The following is a 9151-nucleotide window of genomic DNA, read 5'->3' on the forward strand; positions in this document are numbered from 1 at the left end:
AACACCTCTGTCAGCTGGGAAGTCACATGGCTGGCATCTGCTGGGCTCTGTTGCTCCTGGGCTCTGTTGTCTTCAGCCTCTGTTCCTGTCGGGGTTCCTCACTTTGCTTCTCTGGGGCTGGCTTTCATCTCTGGGATTCCCTTGATTCTCTCCAAGTTCTGGCTTGCTTAACATCGCATAGTGACAGCTGCTGGGCTCCAAGCATCTCCAAACATCAGGGTGTGTGTATCAGCTCTGGGTTCCATTGGCCCTGAGGCTTCTGTTATGACTCTCTCCAAAATGTTTCCTCTTTTAAATGATTCCAGTAAACTAATCAAGACCCCACCTGGAATGGGTGCAGTCATGTCTTCATGCTGATAATGTAATCAAAAGATTCCAACCCATAGTATTGTATCAGGATCAAAAGAAATGGCTGCTACCACATGATTGGATCAGGATTAAAACACGGCTTTTCTGAGGTACATGATACTTTCAAACTGGCACAATGTAAAAAGTTGCACAAAGTTCATGAAAAGGAAATTTATTTCTTTTGGTAAAAGTTGGGTAAGGTTTGATGGGTTTATGTATAAAATTGTAAAAGTATTAGTATCAAATAATACACTAATGCAAAACTAAAACTTTTGTTTTTCTCCCTTTACAGTAACAAAGTTCTATTGGATTATTAATCTATTTTTAGTAAGAGGTTATAAAAAATTTTCTAAATAATCAGTATAATAGGCAGAAAGTCTGCGGGTTTTTTTGTTTGTTTGTTTGTTTTGTTTTGTTATCTTGCATGGGCAGACACCAGGAATCGAACCAGGGTTTCTGGCATGGCAGGCGAGAATTCTGCCACTGAGCCACCATGGCCCATCCAAAGTCTGTGTTTTATCAGAATAACTTCTTGTACTTTATGTTAGCTTCACCATGACCTTGGTGGTTTAAGAAAAAAGAAAGTGTATATCTTATCAAAATATTATCTCCATTGATGAATGTTAGCCTTTACATCCTGTGTTGTCTTTAAAAAAAGAAGTGTTCTTACTTTTAAAAGAACTAAGTCTTTCCTTAGCTTTAATTAAAATAAAAGATAAAATATTCTTTCACAAGTGACCCTTTTCCTGGGTAACAAAATATTCAACTCAAGGTCAAACCCTAAAAAAAAGTCATTTTATTTCAAACTGCTTTTGAGATTTTCCAGGGAGCCCCTAAAAAAATTGCAAAGGATTTATTCTTTCATCTTGTAAAAAAGAAAAAAGGTGCTAGAAATAGTTTTCATTTAATATGTTAGAATTGTATAAGAAATGTTGTCAAATGAAAAGGATTTTCTAAGCTTCTGATAGTTGAATTTGTATTGATGAATATTGTTCATATATATATATTTAAAGAACATATAAAATTCCTGGAAGCCTAACAATGTTCTCGGTGTCCCTGTTTTGCCCTGACAGAGATCTAGAGGATACTAGACAACAGTATAGCACTGTTAGTCATGCTTTCAGTCATTTTAGAAATGTTATGTGTCACAAAAACAACCAGATTTTCTCTCAGTTGCGTTGTTTTCACCCTGAGTCTCCTCTGAAGGTGCTTGTGCAGGTCAGAGCTGCTCTTCAACAATAGAGCAACAGCAAACAGACTTTACAAAGAAGCAAGGCAGAACTTCCGGGAAGAAGGCACAGTAGGCAGGCTGAACTCAGCCTGGCTCCATAGAATAAGGTAGGGGACAGGGGAAAAATGACCGGGAGTGCAGCCCTGAGTGATTGAAGAGGGTTTTCAGTATTTCGTAGGGAGGAGGAATGGGGGAGATTTGGAGGAGAGAGCAGGGTGGTTCTGATGGGCAGGCAGCAGCACATAGGTGAGTGCGAATCTGAGGGAAGTGACCTTCCTCCACTCCAGCCTACCCCAGCTGCTGGCAGTGACCTTCCTCCACTCCAGCTTACCCCAGCTGCTGGCAGGGGAAACCTCTCTGTGTGGCCCCGTAGCCAGCAGTGCCTGTGGGGAACTGGTCAGCATGCCTGGCCATCACTGCAAAAAGCTATGGCCCCAGGTGCTGGGAGTAGTCCTCCAGCCAGGTATCATGAATAGTGTCGCATTGGGTGTGGTGAATGGCTGATCCAATGGGCTCTGGGTGCTGCAAACAGCTGCTCCACTGGGTGCTTCAGTCAGCTCTCCCATCCTGCTGTTGGATGCCAGGCACATGCCCCTGCAGCACATTCCATATCCCATATAGCTGCTGCAGTTTGGGAGAGGCAGGCCTCAGGGGAGGAGGTGCCTCAGCAGTGGCATTGGCTGGGAAGGAGTGGTAAGTGCAGTCTGGCATACTCCCTATCAGCCTAGGTTTCTTTTTTTCAAGCATGTTTTTCTATATTTAAAAACTACTATTTATTTCTTGATTTTATAATATATATATTTATTATTGGTTTTTTACTTTCTATTTTTTTAAAAATATTGTTTCTCTTTTAAGGGTACCAATCTGAGTTCATTCCCAATATATCTTGGGGTGTCTCCTTCTGACTTCAGGGCTTACTATTGCTGAGGTGTGTGTTTTTTAAAAATTTTATTTTATTATTATTATTATTTTATGGGAGGTGCCTGGACTGGAATTGAGCCCAGGTCTCTCACATGCTGGACAGGCATTCTGCCACTGAAGTACCTGTGCACCCCTGCTTGGCTTTTAATTGACCCACAAGTAGAATTGTACCCCACATATGAGATCCCCTTGGTTTGACATGGAATTACTGATAAAACAAGTGCAAAATGGAACCTTCAATGAAAAATGAATTAATACAAAACTTTAGATGAGTGAAGGACACCAACATGCAAAGTAACCATATCAAGAGAATTGAATGCCCCAAACACAGCAGAAATTACAAAGCATGTGAAGAACCAGGCAAAAATGACCCAACCAAATGACCAAGTCAAAACACCAGAGGGGACATGGAATACATAACAACTACTTAAAGATGTTTATAAAGAAATAAAGGATATCAGAAAGACACTAGAAGAACATAAAGAATAATTAAAAAAATTAAATAGAAAAGTGACTGATTTAACAGAGATAAAGTAGACCAAATCAGAAATATACTAGAGACACACGATAGCAGCCTCAAAAGTGGAAGAAAAATAAGTGAGCTAGAAGACAGAATAATTGAACTAGAATGCACAAAAGAACAAATGGCAAGAAAGATGGAAAAATGAAACTGAATCTTAGGGAAACAAGAGGCACACAACTATGAGATTCAATGGTGTCCCAGAAGAAGAAGAGAAGAGTAAAGGGCTGGGAAGCTATAATCGGGGAAAACATCCCAAACCTTACAAAAGACATAAATATGCAAATCAAAGAAGCCAAATCAACCCCAAACAGAACAAATTCATATAGGCCTACTCCAAGACATATACCAATCAGACTGTCAAATGTTGACGAGAAGCAGAAAGTCCCAAAAGCAATATGAGTGAAAAAATCTGCTGCATATAAGAGAAAACACCTAAGACTGAGTTCAGACTACTTAACAGGCACCATGGAAGCAAGAAGGCAGTGGTATGCTATATTTAAGATCCAGAACTAGAAAGACTTCCAGCCAATAATTTTTTTATCCAGTCAAGCTGATTTTCAAAATTGAAGGAGAGATTAAAATCTTCAAAGACAAAGACTGAGAGAACTAGTCAACAACAGACCTGCCCTACAAGAAACCTAAACAGAGTCATGTCTGGAGGAGGGCACAGAATTGAAGAATATCTGTAACGGTAGTTTAAAGGATGAAAAGAATCAGAGGGAAAAGAATGTACAGATCTGATGAATAAAAACTATAGGGTAAGATGGTGAATTCAAGAACTGTTTTATAGTGATAACTTTTTTAAAAATTTATTTTATTTTATTTTTTTAAATACCAAAAAAAAAAAAAAAAACCCAAGCAAACGCAAACATTCCTATTTTTATCATTCTGGTCTCTATATATAATCAGTAATTCACAACATCATCTCATAGTTGCATATTCATCATCATGATCATTTCTTGGAACATTTGCATCTATTCAAAAAAAGAAATAAAAAGACAACAGAAAAAAGATGTATGCATACCATACCCCTTACTCCTCCCTTTCATTGATCACTAGCATTTCAAACTTAATTTATTTTAACATTTGTTCCCCTTATTATTTATTTTTATTCCATATGTTCTACTCATCTATTGACAAGGTAGATAAAAGGAGCATCAGACACAAGGTTTTCACAATCACACAGTAACACTGTGAAAGCTATATCATTATTCAATCATCCTCAAGAAACATGGCTACTGGAACACAGCTCTACATTTTCAGGCAGTTCCCTCCAGCCTCTCCATTACATTTTGAATAACAAGGTGATATCTACTTAATGCATAAGAATAACCTCCAGGATAACCTCTTGACTCTGTTTGGAATCTCTCAACCTTTGACACTTTGTCTCATTTCACTCTTCCCCCCTTTTGGTCGAGAAGGTTTTCTTAATCCCTTGATGCTGAGTCTCAGCTCATTCTATGGTTTTTCTCAATCCCTTAATGCTGAGTCTCAGCTCATTCTAGGATTTCTGTCCCATGTTGCCAAGAAGGTCCACACCCCTGGGAGTCATGTCCCACATAGACAGGGGGAGAGTGGTGAGATTGCTTGTTGTGTTGGCTGGAGAGAGAGGCCACATATGAGAAACAAAAGGGGTAATCTCTCAACAAGAGATTGGGGTGACTCTTAGGCCTAATTTTAAGTAGGCTTGACCTATCCTTTGTGGGGTTAAGTTTCATATGAACAAACCCCAAGACTGAAGGCTCAGCCTATAGCTTTGGTTGTCCACACTGCTTGTGAGAATATCAAAAATTCAACTTGGGGAAGTTGAATTTTCCTCTGTTCTCACCATTCCCTGAAGGGGACTTTGCAAATATTTTTTTATTCATACAGTGATAACTTTGAATGTTAATGGACTAAACTCACGAATTAAAAGATACAGATTGGCAGAATGAATTAAAAAATATAATCCATGTGCATGTTGTTTACAAGAGCTCCATCTAAGACCCAGGACACAAGTGGATTGAATGTGAAAGGAAAGAAAAAGATGTTCTATGCAAGCTGTAACCAAAAGAAAGCAGGAGTAGCTATACTAATATCAGATAAAATAGGCTTGAAATGTAAACATGTCATAAGAACAAGGAAGGACACTACGTATTAATAAAAGGGACAAGTCACCAATAGGAAATAACAATCATAAATGTTAATGCTCCCAATCAAGGAGCTCCAAACTACATGAGGCAAACATAGCAAAACTGAAGGGAGTATAGATGCTTTGACAATAATAGTGGGAGACTTCAATACATCATTCTCCATTATAGATAGAACAAGCACATGGAGGCTCAGCAAGGAAACAGAGAACCTAAACCATGGGATAAATGAATTAGACCTTGTGCTGGTTTGAAAGGATTGTGTACCCTAGAAAAGCCATGTTTTAATCTTGATCCATTTTGTGGAGGCAGCCACTTCTTTTAATCCCTATTCAGCACTGTATTAGATTATCTCCGTGGAGATGTGGCACACCCAATTGTGGGCACCAAACTTTGATTATAGGGAGATGTGACTCCACCCATTCCAAGTGGGTCCTGATTAGTTTCCTGGAATCCTTTAAAAGAGGAAGCATTTTGGAAAAATACATGAGCCACCAGAACACAGCCAGAGACCCTTGCAGATAAAGAAAGAAAACACCCCTTGGTGAGCTTCATCAAACAAGATGCCTGGAGAGAAAGCTGGCAGATGTCACCATATTCTCCATGTGACTTTCCAGTTGAGAGAGAAACCCTGAACATTGACCTTCTTGAACCAAGGTATCTTCCCTGGATGCCTTAGACTGGACATTTCTTTAGCCTTGCTTTAATTTGGACATTTTCACAGCCTTAGAACATGTGAACTGGCAACTTAATTAATTCCCCTTCTTAAAAGCTGTTCCATTTCTGGTATATCGCATTCTGGCAGCTTGCAAACTAGAACAGACTTAATAGACATATATAGATTGTTACACTCCAAAACACCATGATACATATTCTTCTCTAGAGCACATGGAACAGTCTCCAGGACAGATGGTATGCTGCGGTGCAAACTGAGTCCTTATAAATTTAATCAAATTGAAATTATCCAAAGCACTTTCCCTGACCTCAACAGAATAAAGCTGGAAATTAATCCAAAGAACCAGAGTTTTCACAAATATATGGAGATAAAACAACATACATTTAAATAATCAGTGGGTCAAAGAAGAAATTTTTAGAGAAACCAGTAAATAGTTGGAGACAAATGAAAATGACAATACAACATATCAGATTTTATGGGATAGAGCAAAGACATTGCTGAGAGGAAAATTTATTGCCCTAAATACATACATTAAAAAACAAAATGAGTAAAAATTGAGGACTTAACTGCTCATGTGGAGAAATTATAGAATGAACAGCAAACTAACACAAAAGCAAGTAAAACAAGAGAAATAACAAAGATTAAAGTAGAAGTAAACAAACTGGAGAACAATAAAACAATAGAAAGAGTAACCAAACCAAAAGTTGTTTCTTTGAGAAAATCAATAAAATTGTTGGACCCTGTATTAGCTATGGTTCTCCAGAGAAACAGAATCAGCAGGAGATATCTGTAAATATAAGATTTATAAAAGTGTCTCATGCATCTGTGGGAATGTAAGAGTCCAAGATCTGTAGGGCAGGCTGCATACTGGCAGCTCCAATGAAGGTCCTCTTCTGAGTAAGCTGCTGTTACTGTGGTGAATAATTACATTCCTAATACTCCTCACCTACTAAGCCAGCCTGTTTATATCCAGTATCCCAATCATAGAGAACTTAAGACTGCCAATGTGCCTAATCAAGCTAGAACCCAAACTTCATTGCAGGCTGTGCTGGTTTGAAAGGTGTATGGACCCTAGAAAAGCCACATTTTAATCAAAATCCCATTTCGTAAAGGCAGAATAATCCCTATTCAATACTGCATGTTTGAATCTGTAATTAGATCATCTCCCTGGAGATGTAATCCAATCAAGAGTGATTGTTAAGATGGATTAGGTGACAACATGTCTCCACCCATTTGGGTGGGTCTCGATAAGTTTCTGGAGTCCCGTAAAAGAGGAAACATTTTGGAGAATGAAGGAGATTCAAAAAGAGCAGAGCAGAATGACATAGCCACAAGAAGCAGAGTCCACCAGCAGCGACCTTCAGAGATGAAGAAGGAAAATGCCTCCCAGGGAGCTTCATGAAACAGGAAGCCAAGAGAAGAAGCTAGCAGATGATGCTATGTTTTCCATGTGCCCTTCCAGATGAGAGAGAAACCGTGAACTTCATCAGCCTTCTTGAACCAAGGTGTCTTTCCCTGGGTGCCTTAGATTGGACATTTCTATAGACTTGTTTTAATTGGGATATTTTATCAGCCTTAGAACTTTAAACTAGCAACTTATTAAATTCCTTTCTTTAAAAGCCATTCTGTTTCTGGTATATTGCATTCCAGCAGCTGGCAAACTAGAATAGGCCATCAGTGCTGTCCAGTTGGGAAGCCTGGCCCTTACTGGAACTCCTGCCAGTGAAGGTACAGTCCTGACTGGGCAAAGCCCTGTGCTCCAAATATTATGGAAAACCTCTTTTACCCTGTTACTCTGGAAGTTATCCATCAGATATTTTCTAAATTTGGTGTGGTCTCGAAGATTATCACCTTTACAAAGAAGAATCAGTTTCAAGCCTTGCTTCAGTATGCTGACCCAGTGAATGTACATTATGCTAAAATGGGTCTGGATGGCCAGAATATCTATAATGCATGCTGCACTCTGCACACTGATGGCCATTCCTGGGGCCAGTGGCATGCCTGGAAATTCTGTTCTCCTTGTCACCAATCTCAATACTGATCTTATCACACCACCTGGGCTATTTATTTATTTATTTATTAAACATAACCACATGCAAACACAAACATTCTTACCATATGATCATTCCATTCTTGATATATAAACAATAACTCACAATATCATCACATAGTTGTATATTCATTATCATGATTATTTCTTAGAACATTTCCATCAATTCAGAAAAAGAAAAAGAACACAGAAAAAAATTCATACATACCATATCCCTTACCCCTCCCTTTCATTGATCACTAGAATTTCAATCTACTAAATTTATTTTAATATTTGTTCCCCCTATTATTTATTTATTTTTAATCCATGTGTTTTACTCATCTGTCGATAAGGTAGATAAAAAGAGCATCAGATACAAGGTTTCCACAATCACACGGTCACATTGTGAAAACTATATCATCATACAATCATCTTCAAGAAACATAGCTACTGGAACACAGCTCTACATTTTCAGGCACTTTCCTCCAGCCTCTCCATTACACCTTAACTAAAAAGGTGATGTCTATGTAATGCATAAGAATAACCTCCAGGATAACCTCTTGACTCTGTTTGGAATATCTCAGCCATTGACACTTTAGTTTGTCTCATTTCTCTCTTCCCCCTTTTGGTCGAGAAGGTTTTCTCAATTCCTTGATGCTGAGTCTCAGCTCATTCTAGGATCTCTGTCCCACGTTGCCAGGAAGTCCACACCCCTGGGAGTCACTTCCCACGTACAGAGGGGGAGGAGAGACCACATGGACTTTTTATCCTATTCGAAGTGTATGGTGATGTACATTGAGTGAAAATGATGTTTAATAAGAAAGAAAATGCCTTGGTTCAGATGGCAGATGCAAGTCAAGCTCAACTAGCAATGAATCACCTGAGTAGTCAGAAACTTTATGGAAAAGTGCTTTCTGCTACACCGTCCAAGCATCAGACAACTCATCTTCCTCAAGAGGGACAAGAAGACCAAGGTCTGACTGAAGATTTCAGCAATAGTTCTTTGTATCACTTCAAAATCCTGGCTCTAAAAACTTCCAGAATATCTTTCCACCATCAACCACTCTGCACCTTTCCAGCATCCCCCCTTCTGTTACAGTGGTGATCTGAAGAACCTGTTCACAGATGCTAGATGTTCAGTAAAGGATTTTAAATTCTTTCAGAAAGATCTCAAAATGGTGCTCATTCAATTGGGATCCATGGAAGAAGCAATCCAGGCCCTTATTGAGCTTCATACCAGGACCTTGGAGAAAATCACCACCTCCGAGTTTCCTTCTCAAAACCCACAACCTAA

The 9151-nt window shown here is 38.9% G+C and overlaps 1 pseudogene; it reads left to right on the top strand.

Annotated features, from left to right (window-relative positions):
• The first annotated feature begins 7596 nt into the window (after positions 1–7596).
• Positions 7597–9151, top strand: LOC143656273 (polypyrimidine tract-binding protein 3 pseudogene; annotated as a pseudogene).

This window comes from Tamandua tetradactyla, chromosome 2, assembly GCF_023851605.1.
Source record: "Tamandua tetradactyla isolate mTamTet1 chromosome 2, mTamTet1.pri, whole genome shotgun sequence".
Classification (NCBI taxonomy): domain Eukaryota; kingdom Metazoa; phylum Chordata; class Mammalia; order Pilosa; family Myrmecophagidae; genus Tamandua; species Tamandua tetradactyla.